The 23,967-nt window shown below is 47.9% G+C and overlaps 1 protein-coding gene across 4 annotated transcripts in view; it reads right to left on the reverse strand.

Moving 5' to 3' along the window:
* The window catches only part of LOC139756926 (synaptotagmin-like protein 5), a 252,541-nt gene that overhangs the window by 161,769 nt on the left and 66,805 nt on the right, over positions 1–23,967 (reverse strand). Inside the window, exon 1 of one of the 4 annotated variants that reach the window (XM_071676864.1) lies at positions 18,633–19,243. The exons of the other annotated variants lie outside the window; for them this stretch is intronic. The gene's annotated coding sequence lies outside the window, so the exon portion shown is untranslated. Of the gene's footprint in view, positions 1–18,632; positions 19,244–23,967 lie in introns of those variants that run through there. 4 annotated transcript variants of the gene reach the window in all.

Genomic DNA, 23,967 nt, shown 5'->3' on the forward strand with positions numbered 1-23,967 from the left:
CCTGGCCGGGTAAGGTCAGGTCAGGTCCCGCTTCTCGTCCAAACACACACACACACACACACACACACACACACACACACACACACACACACACACGACCATCTCTGACAACACTTACTAACCCCTATATACCCTCCTTGCACTCAAGATAAGATCATTCTTGCATCCTGCTTCTGCACTCAGACTGTGCCCACGACCACCCTGGGTCTTCATCTTGCCCTCAGCACTACCATAACTACAGACAATGGACTCAGTATTACCTTAACCACTGGCGACGTGATGTACTCATGCCCTTCTGTAACTACTCATCATGGACTCGTCTACTAATCTTTATCCTTAGGATCCAAACAACATCCACGTGTACAACCCACGCAACAACCTTATGTTCAATATCCACTCACACAACACACTCAACAACCATTTGGCATCATCCTACGCACTCATGCAACACTAACCTCCACCCTATGCACTCATTCTATATGACAGACCCAACCTATGATGATTACTCTTATTACAACATGTCCTCATCTTGCACTCGACAACCACACACACTCAGGAAGCTCCCCAGTGAACGCACACACTCTGTCTTCACTCCAGCAACACACTTTCCCCCGGGCAAAAACACTGCACACCTTAAACGACACGAAGAAATTGTGAAAGTGGCTTTAACATAGGCGCTTGGTGCTTGCTACGTGAGGCTTCACCTAGCCAGGAGTCACCCCAGGTGACGTTAACATAGGAGCCTAGTGCTTACTATCTTAGGTTTTATCCAACCAGAGTCTTCCCAGGTGAAGTTAACATAGCAACTGAGTGCCTGCTGTGTTGGACTCCAGCCAAAGGAGATTAAATCACCTCAGTGTGTTTAACACAGGTGGTCAAAAATCCCAAGCCTGATGTAGGTCAGGAAATTGGAAACTGAACATGAAGTTCAAGACTGATCTGTGAGAACGTTCACACAATGCCACTCATCATGTGAACACCGTCAACCATAACCTTCTACCTGTAGCACAATTCACATCAAACTAAAACTAACAAGAACAAAAATGAGCCAAAGTTCACATGACTGTAATAATTTCTGCTTCCTCTAAGTTGAGCCTGGACACCTTGCCTCTGCCACTGATATATATATATATATCAGTGTCAGCTATCATAACTACCCACACTAGTTGGGTTAACTGATGTTATCTACTAATATGCTTGCAATCCAGTGTGGCTGATCCTGGCGTTGCTGGTAGCTCACCTGGCAACCGAGGTTGACCCAGTCAACTGTTGCATCAACATACGTAATATATCTAATGGAGTCTCCTCCCTTCTCACTCACGCCTCACAAGATCTTAATCATCATCAAAACTTATCAAATGTACTGACGTGACCCTTACAGGTCAGGTCAAACGCCAAGTAATCATACCTAAGGTCGAGCGGAGGAACTTCGAGATCTGTATAGCGATGTAAAAGCACGAGGAAGAGTGAAATATATAGGAATGTTGCAATGAAACATGTGCATTCTTCAGTTATAATAACATGACATAACTGAGAACATTTACCCAGTACTGGGGACCAGTTATAATCATCTCACTTCTACATCATCACTATACTATCTACTGATTGATTAGTATCATTCTGTTTCAGAATCATTAGTCGTCTTCTTATTCTGTAGAAATACAAAACAAGCAGACTTCTCTAAACTACCAGGTCAGTACCTACTACATGTACAAGATGAAGTAAGGCATCTACAACACAGCGCCGACCACACGCCACACAGGGGTAAATACCTACAACAGTGGCTGTCCACAACCTCACAGTGATCAAGAAATCCTTCCAGTAACTACATGGATTACCTCCCTGACCCGCGGGTGCCCTCACCCCCACCACCAGCCCAGGTCACTGACGCACTAACCTTATAACGAACCCCAACACCTCCACAAACGCACTCTCTCTCTCTCTCTCTCTCTCTCTCTCTCTCTCTCTCTCTCTCTCTCTCTCTCTCTCTCTCTCTCTCTCTCCAGAAAGTTTCCTTTCTTATCCTTCGGTGAAAATCAGGTAAAATCACAGTTTATCTTATCTAAACGTGTAAATACTCTATATCATAAACTGTCCTCAAGATCAAACTGACTCTACAATCAAAATAAGTTTCTTCATGCGAAACCACATACCATTTTCTATACTGAATATCATACACGAGAGAAAAGAGAATTTCATCCAACACTCACGACCGTATTGGTCAGCTGGCGGGACGTCGAGTCTCTCGCATGAATTTACAGTTCAACCCCGTGGCCAATCAGAAAGAAGTTTACTAGCGTCCTGCATTGTGAGTGGGTGCTGCGCTGGGCCTATTTGAATATCAGGAGAGGACGGCGGACACCAGGGTTTACTAGCCTTTGTTGTGAGGGATTCCTAATTCCTCTCCGTCGTCTTCATCATTTCTTTCTTTGTCTTACGTTCTAACTTCCAATTTTCTTCTGCTTTTCATTTTTATCCGTGATTGTTTTTCTTCTTCAGTATCACCATTTCTTCCTTTCCATCACTTTCAAGAAAGTATTTCACACGGGAAAACATTGGATGTCAACATATACGCACATACCCAGGACAGAAACAGCTGACGACACGTGAGGTTGATTAACACTGTCTACCTCCAGCTGGTGGCGCCCTCACCACCAACAGATGGCACCACATTACCACCTGCACCTACATATCAACACCGTGGTCCAGCTGCTGTTCTCCCATCTATGCTCAACATATCTGACACATTCTTGTATCTGGTCAATTATCTGTGACCGCTGACGCAGGTCAACAGCTGCCCGTCACATATTGACTTTCACGAAGGAATTTAATTCATTTAAAGTTTTCCTTGATTATAATTCCATTAACATTAACCCCAAAATGCTACAAAACACACAAACATTATGTATATATATATATATATATATATATATATATATATATATATATATATATATATATATATATATATATATATATAATTACCCAAGATCAATTTCCATGACAGAGTGCTGGTGTTCCGCAGGGCCTCCCACGTTCGTGTATACACACATATAAGTGTTCCCAGATTCAGCCTTCAGCAGGTAACACGGTGAGCAGGAAGTCACCTTCAGTATAGCTATACATTCATTAAGCGACGGAAATGAGTACATCATCATCATCAAGGATCTTAAAGGAGGCAGATTTACCCTGCTCCTGTGAAGCCTCGAATCTGGATGAGGTCAGACACTCAAAAGATGATCAAAATCATATGTAAGTTGCACAGGAGGAAGTCAGTAGTTTACTTCGTAATAACAATATAGGAAGTCACATGAGGCAGGAGCAATGCTGAGAATATGTACCATCAAGTGAGTGGTTGAGTCTTTACCTTCACTATCATCCTTGCTATCATCCTTGTTATCATCCCTACTCATTCTTCTTCCCTCCTCATTATCTTTCCTTCCCTCATTATCTTTCCCTTCCCATCCTCTTTCAGGGAATGAGTGGAGCCGTCGACCTGTGGGAGGAATGTGGAGGGCAAGTGGTGAGGGCGGTCCGGCCAGGTGACCTCAACGCCGCCCCAGCAAGTGATCCACGCACCGCTGGTAACCCACGCACACACACACACACACACACACACACACACACACACACACACACACACACACACACACACACACACACACACACACACCACAAAAGCACTCCACCTGTGGAAGCAACTAACTCACGCTAACAAAAGCATTCCACGTGTGGAAGCAAACCAACACACGCTAACGACACCAATCCACCCAGGCAGGAACCAGACACACGGAGCCTCGAGAACCACCTGTGACACACACACACACACACACACACACACACACACACACACACAAGCCATAAAATCGTGAGATGCAGAGAGCCAACCTTCGTCCGCCGCTCTCCTCCCACACAGGCACGGGACCCACACCACAACCCACACAAGCATCCCACGCACACACCACACCCACACAACCATCCCCCGCACACACCACACCCACACAACCATCCCCCGCACACACCACACCCACACAACCATCCCCCGCACACACCACACCCACACAACCATCCCCCGCACACACCACACCCACACAACCATCCCCCGCACACACCACACCCACACAACCATCCCCCGCACACACCACACCCACACAACCATCCCCCGCACACACCACACCCACACAACCATCCCCCGCACACACCACACCCACACAACCATCCCCCGCACACACCACACCCACACAAGGAATCTACACATATATATACCTGTCCAAGCATACCATACATCTGCCTTTCTCGTCCCTACAAGTGCTCAGTCTGCCAGCACGTCACCCACACGAGCATCCATAAAGGTAATCCACATACGCAGGCTACCCACACAAGCAAGCAAGAAGCGGCTCCAAGCAGCAAGCAAGCGGCCAGAATAGAGCAGGCCGGGCAAGGGATCCTTGCTCACGCTGCCCACTCACTGCCCGGCCCCCAGTGAGAAGCCTTCACGCACCCCTGTCCGCTACAGTTACGGCGGAGGCGGCCCAGAGAAAGCTGTAGTGGAGGAACACCTGCACCACCACATCACCCCTACAACCACCTGGGAGTATCACCTCTGAAGAACAACTATGTTCACTTTAAGGTTCACCTTTACCTAACGAGAGTTCCTGGGAGATTCGCCATCAAAGTTTCCGTACAAGCCCCTCACAGGTCTCAGGATCTCGTGTCCCTTAACTTGCTTTAAATCTTGCATGGATGTCCCAACATCTTACACTTCAAATTCCCGGACAATTTCCCGTAAAGATCAACGAGGTTGCCTCGTATAGATTCCCCAAATCGCCACACAGATTCCTCCTATACTCCCCGAGTAGTTAGTTTTCTTCAAGATTCCCTCTTGAAAGTTTCCATACAGCTCCAGGAAGTTCCAACAGACCTTGGTGGAACCTACATGGAGGCTTGAGAGCCCTGAAAACTACCTCAAAATCCCATGAATTCACAACAAGGTCCACCTCGATATCCACTTTAGACTCCGATGGAACTTACCTCACCGGTTCAATCTCTCTCGCTGAAGGCGGCTACCAATGAGGTATTCTGGATATTGCTTTAAATGTCCCCTAAAAATCCCCTTTTAAAATTTCTGGAAGTAGTTGCCACCAAAAAAGTTGTCAGGTGTTTCCTCGGAGGCACACAGATGTTCCTGCACAAAACAAGCATCACAGGATGGCCCCCGTCTAGCGGTGGTGAGGAGCAGAACCTGCTTCACGCCCGCCCTCAGCCTTCCAGCGCAGTGATCAACGCGCCCACACAAAAACCAACTCCTGATCAATTTCCCGAGACGCGGACGGTGGGTGCTAATGGCAGGCCTCCGACGCAAAACAAAGCTGTGAAGCTGAACACTGGACGGGGAGGTGCTCTGCCCTCAGGCGGGACCAAGCTCCAGTATGGTAGCGGGGTCACTGGCAGGGGACGGTGCCTTAAGGGAAGGCAAGGGGACGAGACGATGTCGCTGGCACACAAAATCACGAGGACGATCGGGTTAGTAAAGATGGCAGTTAGGCTACAGGGTCGATGTTATGGGAAGGGACGCGTTCACTGTGTGAGACACGTGGAAAGAGGCGGGGTCATGGGTGAAGACGGTGACACGTGGAGCAGGCGGGGTCATGAGGACGAGGAGGTGACACGTGGAGGGGGCGGGGTCATGCATGAGGACGGTGACACGTGGAGGAGGCGGGGTCATGAGGACGAGGAGGTGACACGTGGAAAGAGGCGGGGTCATGGGTGAAGACGGTGACACGTGGAGCAGGCGGGGTCATGAGGACGAGGAGGTGACACGTGGAGGGGGCGGGGTCATGCATGAGAACGGCCAGCATCAGCGCCCGTGGCCGGCAGTATGCGTGCTTGGGCTCACCACATCCCTCCCTCGTCTGGACAACACACAGCTCTACCTCGTCAACCACCCTGGATAACCTCACGACCACACTACACGGCAGCCAACCACAACGGGAACACGAACACACCGCTGATGATGATGATGATGATGACGTAAAGGATAAAGAAGCAAAACATGCGAGAGCATAAGGAAAAGCGGGAGGTGGGGTGAGGTGGGGGTTCCCTGGCTAACCTAACGTGGTGAAGCCTCTCCCACCTCCTGCCCCACATGAAGCAACAACCCAGCGTGGAGGATCCCTTCCCTTCCACTACTCTGGCTCCTTACCTCACACTGACGACGAGAGAGAGAGAGAGAGAGAGAGAGAGAGAGAGAGAGAGAGAGAGAGAGAGAGAGAGAGAGAGAGAGAGAGAGAGAGAGAGAGAGAGAGAGAGAGAGAGATTATTATAAGGGGAGAGTAAGCTAGATCGAGATGTCCAAAGGTAGCGTGAGAACAGCACCGTCCTGCCACAGTGTCCTGCAGGAGGGCCACGGCTATAGTCATATGGTCAGTACAATCCACCACAGGTGCCTCACTCTCGTTATCATCATCACCCTCGTACATCACCTTCCTCACCCTCATACATCACCTTCCTCACCCTCATACATCACCTTCCTCACCCTCATAAATCCTCATTTCCCTCACTCCACCACCAGATGGACACCCTCTGCTACATGATCAGTACTTCATTCCGCGTGTAATCAGCGGCTCCTGACGCGGCTATACTGACGACTGCAATTTCACGGACAGACGAAGACACCACGTGCAGGGAGAGAAGGGGAATACAGCCGTCCGACTTTCCACCCACAGACCACTGGCCACTACCACTGGCTCCCCCGAGGCTGTGTGTGTGTGTGTGTGTGTGTGTGTGTGTATGTGTGTGTCTGTGTGTGTGTGTGTGTGTACAAGGGAGGAAGGGGTACTGTGGGATGAAGGGAGGGAGGGGGGGGGGATGATACGTGATAAAACTGTACAGCACTTTCACCTTCTCACGGGTTGGGATGACCACTGGCATTACTGAAACACACAGACTCTCCTAATCCTTACCTGAAACATGGGATTACATACAAAGGAAAATAAAAGTAGTTCAAACAGCAACAGACCACTGGGTCATAACGAGACTGCTCGAGACAGGGGAAGAGATCAGAACCTATGGGTCAGTGTGGTATAAAGACCTACATATGTCAATCCTTAACTGGATCACCGCAACCATGCCAACTCTTACGCTCTTGCCGGACATTACCTTAAGACTCGGTACATCATCTCTGAGTGAGGCCGGAGTCGGCGCTTCACGAACCATGAACCACACAAGACCATACAGATCACTGTATGTCCGTCAAGGTTTTGAGGAGTTTATGAACCACGTCTTATCAAAACAATCTTAACCACACGCACCACTGCCTTGAGTTTCCATCCTATCCACTGTGCACTTACCTTGAAACAGTTTCAAGGATCCCCTTTACTTGCAACGTCTCCAGCACGACGCTATGGTCACCGCATGACCCACAAGCACGACAGTACGACCACTGGATATAATGGCGTGGACGGTGACCTTATCATTAAAGATCAGGTCAAAGACCAGGCACGTCGTGATCAACCATCCTGCGGTCGTGCACAATGGGTCATGCTGTTGTGCTCATGGGGTCGTACCGCCGATCTCAATGAACATACCTTCATGCTCCAGGGGGTAAGCAATACCTCTGTCTTTCGGCAGGAAGGTGAGGAGCCTCAGGTGCAGATAATTAGTGAGAGGACTTGTAAGTAGCTGTTGTTGCTTAGGAATTTACTTGAGGACGGTCCTCAAGTCCTAGCCTGCCTCCCGTACCCCTGGAGGATAAGCCAAAGACCCAACACTCCGGGTCATTTCCATAATCTTGTGTAAAAGAACCAGCACTGACCCCCTAGCCACACACCCGACCCACTCCAGCATGTTCTGTATTATAATGCAACTCTACCATTCATCTCTAATGAATATCAAAATCAACTCACCACAGAAGCTTAGGGTTTGGACTCCTACCGGCAGGAAAACAGTCGATGAACCTTTCCCTATCTCAGCCACGTCAGCCATGTCAGGAGAGAATAAATTTCTACTCGAGGAAATACACGAGACAAGACGAGCGACATCCGCCTGGCCAGTCCTGAGCGTGCGGCCCCCGTCGCCTACCACGCAACTTTCCCCTCGCTCACTGGCCTCATCCTCTCCCGTCACAACCCCACCCACAACACCCAGGCTCCTACTTCATACAACATGAAAGAAAAACAGACATTAAAGCTGGAGACACACGTAGGAAGTAAACACCAGAAGGAATATACACAGATTAAGGAAGATTATACATATATCTATGTACACCATAGATATACTGTACATATATCTACGTAAACAACACAACACTTGAAGGGAAGGGCCAACCATCGTCTCCTTCCTAACACAAAGATCTGGTTTAATATGAACATGGTTCTGGTAGCCACACACGGCTTCTACATCATAGTTTGCTAGCCCCAGTAATGGTTATCTATAACAGGATAATAATAATGAAAATTATAATATATATATATATATATATATATATATATATATATATATATATATATATATATATATATATATTTTTTTTTTTTTTTTTTTTTTTTTTGCTTTGTCGCTGTCTCCCGCGTTTGCGAGGTAGCGCAAGGAAACAGACGAAAGAAATGGCCCAACCCACCCCCATACACATGCCTTGATTCAATCCACTGACAGCACGTCAACCCCGGTATACCACATCGATCCAATTCACTCTATTCTTTGCCCTCCTTTCACCCTTCTGCATGTTCAGGCCCCGATCACACAAAATCTTTTTCACTCCATCTTTCCACCTCCAATTTGGTCTCCCTCTTCTCCTCGTTCCCTCCACCTCCGACACATATATCCTCTTGGTCAATCTTTCCTCACTCATTCTCTCCATGTGCCCAAACCATTTCAAAACACCCTCTTCTGCTCTCTCAACCACGCTCTTTTTATTTCCACACATCTCTCTTACCCTTACGTTACTTACTCGATCAAACCACCTCACACCACACATTGTCCTCAAACATCTCATTTCCAGCACATCCATCCTCCTGCGCACAACTCTATCCATAGTCCACGCCTCGCAACCATACAACATTGTTGGAACCACTATTCCTTCAAACATACCCATTTTTGCTTTCCGAGATAATGTTCTCGACTTCCACACATTCTTCAAGGCTCCCAGATTTTCGCCCCCTCCCCCACCCTATGATCCACTTCCGCTTCCATGGTTCCATCCGCTGCCGGATCCACTCCCAGATATCTAAAACACTTTACTTCCTCCAGTTTTTCTCCATTCAAACTCACCTCCCAATTGAATTGACCCTCAACCCTACTGTACCTAATAACCTTGCTCTTATTCACATTTACTCTTACCTTTCTTCTTCTACACACTTTACCAAACTCAGTCACCAGCTTCTGCAGTTTCTCACATGAATCAGCCACCAGCGCTGTATCATCAGCGAACAACAACTGACTCACTTCTCAAGCTCTCTCATCCCCAACAGACTTCATACTTGCCCCTCTTTCCAAAACTCTTGCATTCACCTCCCTAACAACCCCATCCATAAACAAATTAAACAACCATGGAGACATCACACACCCCTGCCGCAAACCTACATTCACTGAGAACCAATCACTTTCCTCTCTTCCTACACGTACACATGCCTTACATCCTCGATAAAAACTTTTCACTGCTTCTAACAACTTGCCTCCCACACCATATATTCTTAATACCTTCCACAGAGCATCTCTATCAACTCTATCATATGCCTTCTCCAGATCCATAAATGCTACATACAAATCCATTTGCTTTTCTAAGTATTTCTCACATACATTCTTCAAAGGAAACACCTGATCCACACATCCTCTACCACTTCTGAAACCACACTGCTCTTCCCCAATCTGATGCTCTCTCTGTACATGCCTTCACCCTCTCAATCAATACCCTCCCATATAATTTGCCAGGAATACTCAACAAACTTATACCTCTGTAATTTGAGCACTCACTCTTATATATATATATATATATATATAAGAGTGTATGTAGCATTTATGGATCTGGAGAAGGCATATGATAGAGTTGATAGAGATGCTCTGTGGAAGGTATTAAGAATATATGGTGTGGGAGGCAAGTTGTTAGAAGCAGTGAAAAGTTTTTATCGAGGATGTAAGGCATGTGTACGTGTAGGAAGAGAGGAAAGTGATTGGTTCTCAGTGAATGTAGGTTTGCGGCAGGGGTGTGTGATGTCTCCATGGTTGTTTAATTTGTTTATGGATGGGGTTGTAAAGGAGGTAAATGCAAGAGTCCTGGAAAGAGGGGCAAGTATGAAGTCTGTTGGGGATGAGACAGCTTGGGAAGTGAGTCAATTGTTGTTCGCTGATGATACAGCGCTGGTGGCTGATTCATGTGAGAAACTGCAGAAGCTGGTGACTGAGTTTGGTAAAGTGTGTGGAAGAAGAAAGTTGAGAGTAAATGTGAATAAGAGCAAGGTTATTAGGTACAGTAGGGGTGAGGGTCAAGTCAATTGGGAGGTGAGTTTGAATGGAGAAAAACTGGAGGAAGTGAAGTGTTTTAGATATCTGGGAGTGGATCTGTCAGCGGATGGAACCATGGAAGCGGAAGTGGATCATAGGGTGGGGGAGGGGGCGAAAATTTTGGGATCCTTGAAAAATGTGTGGAAGTCGAGAACATTATCTCGGAAAGCAAAAATGGGTATGTTTGAGGGAATAGTGGTTCCAACAATGCTGTATGGTTGCGAGGCGTGGGCTATGGATAGAGATGTGCGCAGGAGGATGGATGTGCTGGAAATGAGATGTTTGAGGACAATGTGTGGTGTGAGGTGGTTTGATCGAGTAAGTAACGTAAGGGTAAGAGAGATGTGTGGAAATAAAAAGAGCGTGGTTGAGAGAGCAGAAGAGGGTGTTTTGAAATGGTTTGGGCACATGGAGAGAATGAGTGAGGAGAGATTGACCAAGAGGATATATGTGTCGGAGGTGGAGGGAACGAGGAGAAGAGGGAGACCAAATTGGAGGTGGAAAGATGGAGTGAAAAAGATTTTGTGTGATCGGGGCCTGAACATGCAGGAGGGTGAAAGGAGGGCAAGAAATAGAGTGAATTGGAGTCATGTGGTATACAGGGGTTGACGTGCTGTCAGTGGATTGAAGCAAGGCATGTGAAGCGTCTGGGGTAAACCATGGAAAGCTGTGTAGGTATGTATATTTGCGTGTGTGGACGTGTGTATGTACATGTGTATGGGGGGGGGGGGTTGGGCCATTTCTTTCGTCTGTTTCCTTGCGCTACCTCGCAAACGCGGGAGACAGCGACAAAGTATAAAAAAAAAAAAAAAAAAAAAAAAAAAAATATATATATATATATATATATATATATATATATATATTTTTTTTTTTTTTTTTGGGCTTTGTCGCTGTCTCCCGAGTTTGCGAGGTAGCGCAAGGAAACAGACGAAAGAAATGGCCCAACCCACCCCCATACACATGTATATACATACGTCCACACACGCAAATATACATACCTACACAGCTTTCCATGGTTTACCCCAGACGCTTCACATGCCCTGATTGAATCCACTGACAGCACGTCAACCCCGGTATACCACATCGATCCAATTCACTCTATTCCTTGCCCTCCTTTCACCCTCCTGCATGTTCAGGCCCCGATCACACAAAATCTTTTTCACTCCATCTTTCCACCTCCAATTTGGTCTCCCACTTCTCCTCGTTCCCTCCACCTCCGACACATATATCCTCTTGGTCAATCTTTCCTCACTCATTCTCTCCATGTGCCCAAACCATTTCAAAACACCCTCTTCTGCTCTCTCAACCACGCTCTTTTTATTTCCACACATCTCTCTTACCCTTACGTTACTTACTCGATCAAACCACCTCACACCACACATTGTCCTCAAACATCTCATTTCCAGCACATCCATCCTCCTGCGCACAACTCTATCCATAGCCCACGCCTCGCAACCATACAACATTGTTGGAACCACTATTCCTTCAAACATACCCATTTTTGCTTTCCGAGATAATGTTCTCGACTTCCACACATTCTTCAAGGCTCCCAGGATTTTCGCCCCCTCCCCCACCCTATGATCCACTTCCGCTTCCATGGTTCCATCCGCTGCCGGATCCACTCCCTGATATCTAAAACACTTTACTTCCTCCAGTTTTTCTCCATTCAAACTTACCTCCCAATTAACTTGACCCTCAACCTTACTGTACCTAATAACCTTGCTCTTATTCACATTTACTCTTAACTTTCTTCTTTCACACACTTTACCAAACTCAGTCACCAGCTTCTGCAGTTTCTCACATGAATCAGCCACCAGCGCTGTATCATCAGCGAACAACAACGGACTCACTTCCCAAGCTCTCTCATCCGCAACAGACTTCATACTTGCCCCTCTTTCCAAAACTCTTGCATTCACCTCCCTAACAACCCCATCCATAAACAAATTAAACAACCATGGAGACATTACACACCCCTGCCGCAAACCTACATTCACTGAGAACCAATCACTTTCCTCTCTTCCTACACGTACACATGCCTTACATCCTCGATAAAAACTTTTCACTGCTTCTAACAACTTGCCTCCCACACCATATATTCTTAATACCTTCCACAGAGCATCTCTATCAACTCTATCATATGCCTTCTCCAGATCCATAAATGCTACATACAAATCCATTTGCTTTTCTAAGTATTTCTCACATACATTCTTCAAAGGAAACACCTGATCCACACATCCTCTACCACTTCTGAAACCACACTGCTCTTCCCCAATCTGATGATCTGTACATGCCTTCACCCTCTCAATCAATACCCTCCCATATAATTTACCAGGAATACTCAACAAACTTATACCTCTGTAATTTGAGCACTCACTCTTATCCCCTTTGCAAATGGGAACTTCAGTGAAGGGCGCAAATGGGGAGGTGATAACAAGTAGTGGTGATGTGAGAAGGAGATGGAGTGAGTATTTTGAAGGTTTGTTGAATGTGTTTGATGATAGAGTGGCAGATATAGGGTGTTTTGGTCGAGGTGGTGTGCAAAGTGAGTGGGTTAGGGAAAATGATTTGGTAAACAGAGAAGAGGTAGTAAAAGCTTTGCGGAAGATGAAAGCCGGCAAGGCAGCAGGTTTGGATGGTATTGCCGTGGAATTTATTAAAAAAGGGGGTGACTGTATTATTGACTGGTTGGTAAGGTTATTTAATGTATGTATGACTCATGGCGAGGTGCCTGAGGATTGGCGGAATGCGTGCATAGTGCCATTGTACAAAGGTAAAGGGGATATATATATATATATATATATATATATATATATATATATATATATATATATATATATATATATATATATATATACATCATGGATCTGGGAAATTACAACTACAATCGAAAATGTTGTATTTTCTGCCTAACACAGTGTTGTAATTTTGAACTTCCACCCGGCAAAAAACAAAAAAAAAAAAATCGTAACTGATATGTACAGTGGCACAAGTACACAGCCCGAGCAGCTGATGAGATGGTGAGCCCCGTACAGGTGGGAACCTATGGTGTAGGTATGAAGCATCGCAGACGGGCATGTCTCCACAGACAGACAGACAGACAGACAGAAGGGGGTAACAACATAACGCCCAGCCACTACAGTAGGTGTAGCGGCCCAATACGATAAAAACGGAGTGAAGAACATGAAAGGTTAACACAGACAGACAAACACACACGCTACAAATGCCAACACACACCAACCTATCATCCCTCCTCCTCTACAACAGACTCGAGTGGGGGAAAAAAAAAAAAAATATATATATATATATATATATATATATATATATATATATATATATATATATATATAAACCGTTCATAATATTCCTAGAGAATATTCGATGTGTTTTTCAAGTTGGGTCCAGAGAAAGACCTTGTGATCTCCTGACTAGAATATTGTTACGGGCTAACATCACCTTCTAGGGCGGCCGAGACTGAGAACCTACACCGTGTTGCCCAAGTGCTACCACCTGCCCACACCATCGACGCTCACAACCACGACATACGACTGGTTCCTCTCGCACTGGACTCTCTGGGACGCTGATGAGGGACACGCGTCATGATAAACAAATCTTGGACCTCCCTCGCCGGGGAAGCAGTAAACAAGTAGGCCAGCGCCTGCAGGGCCACGGTGGCGCCCTCCATACAGTCACGAGACGCGTGCTGGGGTAGGCAGGTAAGAAACGAACCCAACCAAAGATCTTCTATCATTCTCTGTCCAGTAATGTGAGGACACCGTCAGACACCGTGCCCACACTCCACCCACTCACACAGCTCCACACCGGAGAAAGAACACGGAAAATATTGACGCTATTCTGAGCGTAACTTGGGTAACAAAGGTGTCATAACGTATACACGGGCATTACTGGTAGGCCTACTGCCTTATCCTGCCACACACGGGAATAACCAGCATCTTGCTCGATATGCCTGACACAATGTCCCACCAGTGGCACGACTCTTCACCACCTTGCCTGCTACCACAAGCAACACCGTGGGACGCAACACAGAGAAGTCTGACTGCCCTGCACCAGCACCTACAAAGTGTAGCAGACCAGCCAGACTGTATGGGCTATATGGGCCTGCGGACTGCGGCTTCCAACAGCATGGTCAACCAACGACCCAACCCAATAGCCTGGGCTTAGCCCGGGCTGTGGGGATAGGCGGCTCCCACAGACTTCACCAGATAATCACTCGGACATCCTGATGTTATGTACAAGTTCACCACTGGAACATTGAGCCACAGAGTCAACGTGAGGAAGAGGAGGGCAACCATTAGAAACACGTGCGGGACCTCACGCATCACCCCTCACAAGTTCCCTCACGAGTCATGCACGAGCCTGGCTGCTAGCTGACCCAAGCACTGCAGCCACAAATAGTATGACTGATCAGGGATCAAGGAGGACAGCCTGGTGTGAGTCAGGAGAGTGTGGAGGGAACCGAACCCCCAGAACTGCAGTCCAAGGTAACCTACAAGTGCACCACATAATCACCAAACCTTAACACTCAGCAGGTGTGGTCCTGGGCAAGAAAACCTCCTGAGATGTGTTACATTCTAAACATATCCCACACAAACATATCCCACACAAACATTTCATATCAATATCTATTACTACACATAAAACTTACATATCCTTTACTAAAAAATTCAACATAAAAATAAAGTATAAGACAGTAAAATTACACGTTTATCTAACAAATTATTCTATATATCACAGGAAGCTAGATGCTCCATATCAAAGAGAATTATATAGGTTTCTCCGTAAGTATACGTCTTGAAGAGGCCACACTGAAGATCAGGGAACACATTACTAAATATAAAACATCTACAGAAATACTTCACATGTGATGATGTCTCCTTCCTCACTGTTCTCATGCTACATTGTACCAGCAGTACTTGTGGCAGTATTCTCCGTGTTCATTACTGTACCTCCTTCCCCATAACACTACACTGGGCGGTTTTCGTTCATTATGGTATATTTACTTTAGCTGTTTTTTTCTTCCTTAGTCTAGATCATTAATATTAATAAGTTACGAATCACGAAAGATCAAGGACTGACCCCTGAGGAACGCCACTTAAGACTTATCTCTAACTATATACTCTCCGCGTTCTACCCATCAACCAGGTCTCAATCTATCTGCTTCACCTTCCTCTCTGCATCTCTACGGATGAAGAATGTAGGATCCCATTATCATCCTCCAGCAGATGTAAGACCTTCTCTTATTTATAAACCCTCAGTATCTTTATCATTCTTTGGCGAGGAAATCTCTGGAAAGGTTTACAGATCAGATCGAGGTATATCACATTACCTCCCACATGAACCCCCCCCCCCCTACAAAACACCTCCAAGAAGAACAACAGATTAGTTCAACACGACCTCTGATGAGACCATGTTCTGACTCATGGGTAAGGCTGTTTTCCTAAGTGGCCACGAGCTGAAGGTGCTATTACTGCTTCCAACAACTCCTGCATGACTCATGCCACACTCAATCCTCCATATTTAGAGGTAACTGATCAATTCATCTTTCAGAAAATTGGAAGTGCATTAATGATCTACGCAAGATCATGATGTGAACTGCGAGCTAATCACATCCTTAAACCAATGAGCATTACGGCACGACCCTTGAGCGTGTGATGTCGTGAACCGCGACCTGAGCCTTAAGGGTCAGGTCAGAGGTTCAGTGATACGACTTGTGAACCGGTGGGACGAATATGTCCATACTTGAATGTTGTATTAGAACTCAGATCCTGGCCTCTCCAAGACTCAGACCCCGCCCTTACCAAGATCCTTCTTCCATACTTCGTTGTCACAATACTGGAAGGGACCTGACCAATTGTACAAAACACTATTTTCTATGGACTATATTGAGGGTAGACTTACAACTTGTTCTGAGAAAGTAAATGATGGTTTAAATTATAAACTGAAAGGGTTTATCATGCGAGGACACCATCGCCAGGTTTGAACCAGGTTCAACCATGGTAAACTAATGAAAGAAACTTAAGTTTATATGAAAATCAAACAATACAATATTGTATCAACAGCGACACAAATTGTTTTACTACGTGTTTGATATTAGGTCAAGGAAATAATTTGTTTTGCATTTTAACGTGATTAACTTGAGAGGTGCCAGTCATCCGCTAATCCTGATGCTGATGTAGCTACACACACACACACACACACACACACACACACACACACACACACACAACATCAGGATAACAGCTGCAGGAATATGTATGTAAAAGACTTGGGAAAGGAAATCGGCCCTAACCTGTCGGCACAGTGCCACCTCAGGAGAGAGTAAGGGAGAAGAGTGTCTGCCAGTATTAAGTTCATGGATGAGGAACTATTCAGCGGGTGTACACATCCTACATACGGCCAAACCCACAATATGATCTTCAAGTTTCCTCGCCTCAACTAACGAAACAAAACCAGCAAACAGAGAAGGTCCAGAGGGAAACAACGAAGATGATACGAGAATCTAAGAAAGCTGAGTTACTAGAGGCCTTAAATTTGCCCATCTCGGAAGAAAGAAGTGAGGAGTGACCTGATCACACCCTTAAAGGTTTTTGAAACATATCAATGACGCTGACAGTGAACACTTACTCTTTCGAGAGTTGCAGGTAAAGAACAACCACAGGACGGTACATACATGAACAACCACAGGACGGTACATACATGAACAACCACAGGACGGTACATACATGAACAACCACAGGACGGAACATACATGAGATTAAGCAAGAAACTTGTCATGAAAAACTCCTTTAACAATACAAGGATGGTGGAGACATGTTATAAACTGACTGACGACGACGTGGTCACCGCACACAACATACTGCAATGTAGTAAGTTGTATGATCGTGCGATACCTTCAGGAGACGGAGGCCCCCCGCAGGTATAACCCCCCCCCCACCCTCCATGTATAGTATAAATAAGTAATCTCAAATACGTAATTACACATATTCACACACACGACCAGACTAATGCAACACACACGGAATATTCTACGTATCACTAAAACAAACATCCACAAAATCTGATAAGCAAAAGAAGCAACGACAAAACCTGATAAGCAAACAGACAACTCCAAAGCAAACACTCCCGTCCAAGTGGCCAGACAAGGTGTCTGCTGGGGTCTTACATGTAGGTAGGGAGGAGCGCAAGGCTCTAGTGGGGGTAACGTATTCAACCCTCGGAGCACGACGGTACGACCCCTGGGTAGGATGGCGTAACCTCCGACGGTCAGGTCAGAGGTTACGCCACCCTACCCTCGGGTCGCACCTGTCGTGTTCAAGGGTCGTAAACCGTCGTGCCCAAGGTTGGTCTCGTGTCGCATTCAAGGGTCGCACCGTCGTGCTCAAAGGTTGTGCCGTCGTGCCAAGGTATGTACCGTCGTGTGTTTAAGGGTGGTACCGTCGTGTGTTTAAGGGTAGTACCGTCGCGGTAGTTAAGGGTCGTACCGTCGTGGATGGTTAAGGGTCGTACCGTCGTGGATGGTTAAGGGTCGTACCGTCGTGGATGGTTAAGGGTCGTGCCGTCGTGGATGGTTAAGGGTGGTACCGTCGTGTGTTTGAGGGTAGTACCGTCGTGGTGGTTAAGGGTGGTACCGTCGTGTGTTTAAGGGTGGTACCGTCGTGGATGGTTAAGGGTGGTACCGTCGTGGATGGTTAAGGGTGGTACCGTCGTGTGTTTAAGGGTGGTACCGTCGTGGATGGTTAAGGGTCGTACCGTCGTGGATGGTTAAGGGTGGTACCGTCGTGTGTTTAAGGGTGGTACGGTAGTGGATGGTTAAGGGAGGTACAGTCGTGGATGGTTAAGGGTGGTACCGTCGTGGTGGTTAAGGGGGGTACCGTCGTGGATGGTTGAGGGTGGTACCGTCGTGGATGGTTGAGGGTGGTACCGTCGTGGATGGTTGAGGGAGGTACAGTCGTGGATGGTTGAGGGTGGTACCGTCGTGGATGGTTGAGGGTGGTACCGTCGTGAATGGTTGAGGGTGGTACCGTCGTGGATGGTTGAGGGTGGTATACCGTGGTGATGCTGGTGGTGTAAGGTCGTGTGAGGGTGGTGGAGGTGGGGATGATGCAGGAGTTCCTTACCTTCACATCGTTTGGTCATCTGGTGAAATTGCCTTTTCCCAGGCTGACGTCTCCGTGCGTGGCCATCTGTTCCCCTGACTCCCTCCTGAGCACCTCCCACTCCCCGTCTCCCACACACTTCGTGATGTCTTCTGCACCACACGAGACTAAGACTGACTAGGGCTCTCGCACGGCACAAGGGACGACTACCGCCGCACCAGCACCAACACTGCGGCACAACACACGCAATACACTCGTCACAACACAGCGCCGGTTTTCCATCAACACTTGGGGATATATGTATCACTAGCGGGATTCAGCTTGGTCAGAGAAGCGGTTCTGTGGGCAGCAGCAGCAGCAGCAGCAGCACCAGCTAAGGCAGCGGTGGGCATAAGCCGACCGCTCCTGACCAGGTATTTCCTTCACACTAGAATCCCACCTCTTTTTTTTTCCCCCACGTTCATGAATCCCTGGAAATGCACCTGCAGGTCGCCTGTAGTCTGCGGCAGATGGGAGGAGATGGTGTAAATCCGTGGTCTCCGTGGCTAGGGTGTAGGTGGGGGCTGTATGTGTACCGAGGTGTGGGCGAGAGGTATGGCCAATACGTCCTGCGTCGGCCGCGTCCCGCTCAACACTGCTCCAGCCTGCCAGACCCAGTGTGTGAGTGTGTGTGTGTGCCCCTCCTCCTCCTACTCCACCTGACACGACAGCATGTGCAGGTGTGTGTGTGTGTGTGTGTGTGTGTGTGTGTGTGTGTGTGTGTGTGTGTGTGTGTCCGTGCCTCTGTGTGTGTAAGTATTTATCTCTTGTCTGCCTGCTTTTGTATGAGGTAGGGAGAGACAGGGAAACACAGACAGTTAGAGAGAGAGAGAGAGAGAGAGAGAGAGAGAGAGAGAGAGAGAGAGAGAGAGAGAGAGAGAGAGAGAGAGAGAGAGAGAGAGAGAGAGAGAGAGAGAGAGAGAGAGAGAGCAAGGAAACGGACAGAGACAGCAACTGGGAAACACAGTCTGCGTCAAGGAAAGAGACAGACTGACAGACAGACAGTAGGAGGGGTAAAGAGTGAGCCGTGGAGTGAGCGTATAGGTGAGGCTGGAGTAGGGAGGACGTGCAGGATGGAGATGCCTCAGATAGCGAACGTCTTATGTTGTTGTCGGGTTATCAGTGGGACTCGTCAGTCCAGGTAACCTGCAGCCAGGCGTGAGGCCATCTTGTGGGCGTGATGCACGGCCGCTGTGGCCACACACCAGAAACATTACCACTGCACTTTGCAGCCACGGAGTTCGCATAAGGGTTCGAGGTGGGTGACAAGAAAGAACCCCATGGATCAGAGAACGGAGATGTAGGACTGCAGCGTCTCCGAGACATAGGAGCGCCTCTCTTAGGGTATCGTGGAAGTATATGAACAAAAACAAGGGTGTGTGTGTGGAGGAAGGGCAGCAGGAGGAGAGCTGGGGTGGACCACCATTGACTCACACAGGGGAAGCCCCTCAAGATCTCAGCACACAGACAACTGCACGAGACCTGCAGTCATGGTGGGCGGGGCAGGGGGCGGTGGTGGTGTGGGTGGAGGGGTAAGTGGGTGGGGCAGGTGGTGGTGGTGGAGGTGGAGGGGCAAGTGGGTGTGACTACAGGTGGAGGGCCAGCATGACCAAGAAAGGCAGGTGGTTCAACCCACGACCCGGGTCCAGCTCCCCCAACACCGATACTGCACCAGCCAGCCAGCCAACCAGCCAGCGGCCCCCAGGCCGGCCTGCAGGAACCATGTCAATCTGCCTGGTGACCTACACTGCAGCCTACCAAGCACACCATACACACACCTACACCCAGGTCTCTCCACCAGCAGTGGTATACAACACTGGAACACGAAAACACCAGGTACCGTCAAGGTGAAGGCAATCGATATATCTCAATCCCGACTAAACAATTACTGTAATGACATCAATTACCAGTGAATGAGACTGCTTATTACAGCACAATATACACACACTCCAACTTCTCTTTCTTTGTAAGTTCGAGGCTACAACACACCTTCTCCTCCCTTCCTGCCAGCTCAGATCAAAATATGTCTTCCATTCATTCTATCTTACGACAGTGTAGTCAGTGTTGTCTCCATACAACAGTGTTGTCATGGTCTTTTTCCACACCAGCTGATGTGGAACAAACACATGAAGAAGGCGACAGAACAGAGGGCGTGGGGATAACTAGAGTGTGGTGGGGTCAGGCGGCCTTCTCCCTGACCTCCCTTGATGTGTCCCTGACATCCTCCACGTGACCATGGCCCTTAACTCATTATACCTCCAAGCCTCACCCTAACCGTTACGTTGCTTTTTCCTATAATGACCCACACGACACGGGCAAATAACATGCCTCAGTCAAGGTCATACCGGGTTAGAGAACATAGCTACACAGATGGAAAGTTGACACTTAATATCGTCAAAGCCTCTGTGCTCCACCCAGGCCATGCCTAACCCCGGCCCTCAGCCATAACTTCCTGTCCCACCATGGGTACCCCACCTCACGACAATACACTGAGTACACAAGTAATGACTACCGTGCCTGTACATCACATGTACAACACTCTACGAGATATCTCCTTGTCCTCGCTATACAGCGTACACCACTAACACCTCCACCTGGTACATCCTTCTGGGTCAGGTCAAATGTCCACAGGATGTCCTCCGGGAACTCTGTCTTGACGTTCGGTCCTGTCTGCCATCCACCGTGGCTGTCATGACCCACAGCTCACTGCATGACCCACAACCTGCTGCATGACCCACAACCTGCTGCATGATCCACAACCTGCTGCATGACCCACAACCTGCTACATGACCCACAACCTGCTGCATGACCCACAACCTGCTGCATGACTCACAACGTACTGCATGACCCACAACGTACTGCATGACCCACAACCTGCTGCATGACCCACAACTTGCTGCATGACCCACAACCTGCTACATGACCCACAACCTGCTGCATGACCCACAACCTGCTGCATGACCCACAACCTGCTGCATGACCCACAACGTACTGCATGACCCACAACCTACTGCATGACCCACAACCTCCTGCATGACCCACAACCTGCTACATGACCCACAACCTGCTGCATGACCCACAACCTGCTGCATGACCCACAACCTGCTGCATGACCCACAACCTGCTGCATGACCCACAACCTGCTGCATGACCCACAACCTGCTGCATGACCCACAACCTGCTGCATGACCCACAACCTGCTGCATGATCCACAACCTGCAGCATGACCCACAACCTGCTGCATGACCCACAACCTGCTGCATGACCCACAACCTGCTGCATGATCTACAACCTGCAGCATGACCCACAACCTGCTGCATGACCCACAACCTGCTGCATGACCCACAACCTGCTGCAAGGCCCACAACCTGCTGCATGACCCACAACCTGCTGCATGACCCACAACCTGCTGCATGACCCACAACCTCACACTCTAGTAACCTACCTCGAAGCTTTGCAATTCTCGACCCTCCCATGTGTTTCCCAGTGACTATGACCTGACATTCTTTTTTTAAAGACAAGGTTTTTCACTTTCTCCGCAATGCGTAAATACTTTTCCTTGTCTCTTATTTTTCCCTTTTAAAAACCTTTCTCCATATTTCAATTAAGGTGCGGCATTGATGTGGACTCTTCTTGTCCATGATGGAGTCAGCACTGACCTCCTGCTACCTGCTTCAGGAGTTCCTTGCTTACAATAACCTTACTAAAGTGGGCATTTGTTCTGGTGGTCCCCTGCTTAACATGACCCTGCCCAAAAGACTCCATATCTCCTAAGTCTCAAAGTTTGGTGACCTCCAACTTGTCAAGATGTGATTCTCCTCCACTGAGTTGCCCCTTTCACGGGTCATTCCCTTCATGATTCCCCAGTGAGTTGACCCTTCGTTTACTTGAAGACTCATGGGTCACACGTGCCATGTGGGATCCTTGACTAATGTGAACCGACGGTGACCTTCTCAGGTCAGGCCCTTCACGTCCTCGTTTACAGAGGATGTCTCCAGCTGGACGTCTGCTGGCTAGATGGTCCTCCAATCATCCATCAGGTGGAGTCCTGCGGTCCTGCGGCGGAAGGGTGTGGCAGCCTCTCCATATGCGTTCACTCCCAACAACAAGGTCAAACGTCATCCTAGAGTGCCTCCAGACACTTGACACAAGGTCTCCAAGCGTAGCGTCTCAGTGGTTGATGAGAGTGTCAGGGTGTGAGGTGCGTCAGCCTGCTGGCTCTGACTAGGGTGCGGTGCTGGTCCCACAACACAGCTTAGTTCAGTCCGGCGATATAAGTGTTGGCTGGGTGGGCGAGACGCCGACCGGCCGTGCCCAGCACCCGGGAGACACACCACCACTTTCCTGTCACCCTCCCATCCACAGTCGATACAACACCCACACCACAGTGTGTGGTGAGAGAGAGAGAGAGAGAGAGAGAGAGAGAGAGAGAGAGAGAGAGAGAGAGAGAGAGAGAGAGAGAGAGAGAGAGAGAGAGAGAGAGAGAGAGAGAAACTGTGAAGCCACACACCATGTGTTGTGTGTTAAAGAAAGATCTGTCAACACATGTAATCTCACCAGTGCAGGTTAAACAGGACGTATTGTTTTTTGTTAATAACAACCGAAAAAACGAATAGCGCAAACAGACAGAGCCAGCCTGACCACATACTGCCACACTGCACCACACACAAGCAAAAAAAAAAAAAATATATGGATAAGATAATATATTTTAGATAGATAAAGGACAGACCCTCTGATTAGGTATGTTAGTCAAGTACAACACACGAATGACGAAGCTACTTTAATGGCTGATAATTCTAAAAGAAACAAGAACTCTAGCCACTGTAAATCCCCACTCTGGTATAATCTCCCCCCCCTCTCTCTCTCTCTCTCTCTCTCTCCTTGAGGGATGGGATACGGGACTCACCATCGCCCAACTCACCTCTGGCCTCACAGTCCACCAATATTCTCCGTGCCGCGCGCCGCTCCAACTCGCGCATGGCTCAGTAGACACGACGTACCCACACAGCCACAACAAGAGATCCGAGGATCCTGGCTACATGCTACAGTGTGTGCACGACTCCCAGCCAACAGCTGTGGTGGCTGATGATCAGCCCGCAAGCACTCCACACCTCAGAGAAAGTAGGACCAAATATTACCAAGCTGAACATGTCATTACTTGGACATGAGAGACACCTCCCCCCCCCCCACACACACACACACACAACACTCTCCCTCTCACAGTCATGCGCATGTGTGAAAGTATGCTTTCCCTGTTTGTTCACTATAATTCTGATGCTGAGAGAGAGAGAGAGAGAGAGAGAGAGAGAGAGAGAGA

Source organism: Panulirus ornatus, chromosome 23 (assembly GCF_036320965.1).
Source record: "Panulirus ornatus isolate Po-2019 chromosome 23, ASM3632096v1, whole genome shotgun sequence".
Classification (NCBI taxonomy): Eukaryota; Metazoa; Arthropoda; class Malacostraca; order Decapoda; family Palinuridae; genus Panulirus; species Panulirus ornatus.